The sequence below is a fragment of the Galeopterus variegatus genome, unplaced genomic scaffold (assembly GCF_000696425.1).
Source record: "Galeopterus variegatus unplaced genomic scaffold, G_variegatus-3.0.2 Scaffold508, whole genome shotgun sequence".
NCBI classification, from domain to species: domain Eukaryota; kingdom Metazoa; phylum Chordata; class Mammalia; order Dermoptera; family Cynocephalidae; genus Galeopterus; species Galeopterus variegatus.
The window spans coordinates 560,324-561,968 of NW_007726619.1; the positions used below are offsets into that span (position 1 = coordinate 560,324).

Consider the following 1,645-nt stretch of genomic DNA (forward strand, 5'->3'; position numbering starts at 1 on the left):
CCTGTCTACAACTTTCCTTAGAATTAGAACAGATGCAAAAAAAGCTAGAGGGCAAAAATGGACTCCAGGCAAAGCATCTACTAGTTGCTGCTCAAACCACAGTGGCTCCACTTCCATATTCCAGCACAGAGCAGACACTGGATGAAGGCTGCTGGTAAACCATTAAGCTCCTTGGCTCTGGCTCCCTCCACCAAGCCCCTGTGCAGCCTCCTGTGCCCACAGCGGGAGAGAGGGCCTTCTGAGGCCACCACCTGGAGGGAGCGTGCCTCTTTTTCTGATGGATGCACTCGCTGCCCTGCCTTCCCATATGAGGGTACTTCAAAAAGTTCATGGAAAGATTTGTATTATCTTTCAATACAAACCTTTTGAAGTACCCTCATACTATAATATCATCTTTATTGACGTTTCCTCCCCAAAAGAGTAAAAGACTAGGGAGAATGAGAATTGAAGTCAGTCTACCAGAACCCTATAAAAGAACAGAACTGTGGTAGGGTACCCCTATCCCCCACTCCCTCTAGCCAATAAATTTCAGTGGAGTCCTGAGATTTTACCTTTCACTTAGCGTGAACCTCAGTAATGCATTTGAATCCCACGTCCCCCAGATGAGCTTCTAGGTGTGGGAAGAGTGATGGGAAACTGAGAGTGTCAGCCGGGGAGAGCTTGGGTTTCCACCCCAGTGTGGGGACAGAGCCTGAACACTGGAGAAGCCTAAGGCTTCTTAGAGAAAGGCAATGAGTCTATACACAGCGACTTCCTTCTGAGGTGCACACCTTCTGTCCTGTCCACTTTGTGTGGCTTGTCACCGGCACTAACACTAATGAGCAGCAACAGCAGGCTCTGTGGAACTGGCGAGGTAGCGAGTAGATTCTGTCATCAGGTTCTTAAAACACACATGCAGACAGTTAAAACGGAAATGAAACAGAAAAGGCCAAGATATCTTTGGGGATCATAGATCTTAAACAAATATACAAGCAGAAGAGAGCACCACTTCTGCAGTGGGTGACACAATTAAATGGCTGGAAATGCTACCTGTGTCAACTGTCAGAGCCTGGAGGCCAGTGAGAGGCTGTATGAGTCAGTGCAGGAGAAATGCGGCATTCTTTGGGAAAGAACTGGCCTGGACCACACCTGCTTTATAGGCAGTGGGAAATCCATTCTTTGACCCAACCCTTGCAGCCTGAACTCATCTCGGGCCAGAGATAGAACGACACGGCAATGTCCCCACTGACCCCTGCAAGTCTAGGGTGTCCTTTCCAGAACTGGCACCTGCTCACACATACCCTTAAGCTCCCCAAACACTTACGCTCTGCAGATGCTTTCAGGGGCCGCACACAATGAAAATGCTTCCTGGATAAAAGGTAGAGCTCTTTAAAAAGATGTGAGGCATGTTTCCTAGCTCCTGCCCACAGTACTTCAGTATACACAGGACAGCTATTCAAACCTGCTTCCACCCCAGCTCTGTAAGCTTACCTGTACTCGGCGACGCCCCCTGCGTGTTTCTTCATGGCCGTGTCAGAGCTCATCCCGTAGAAGAGCTTGAGCTTCTGTCCGTTCCTCTCGATCACTTCTCCAGCGCACTCAGTATGGCCCGAAAACATCCCTCCCAGCATGACAAAATCTGCTCCAGCTCCTAAACACCAATGGT

General features: G+C 49.1%; 1 protein-coding gene across 1 annotated transcript in view; it reads right to left on the reverse strand.

Moving 5' to 3' along the window:
• The window catches only part of GMPR (guanosine monophosphate reductase), a 44,455-nt gene that overhangs the window by 3,295 nt on the left and 39,515 nt on the right, over positions 1-1,645 (reverse strand). The gene's annotated exons all lie outside the window — the stretch shown is intronic.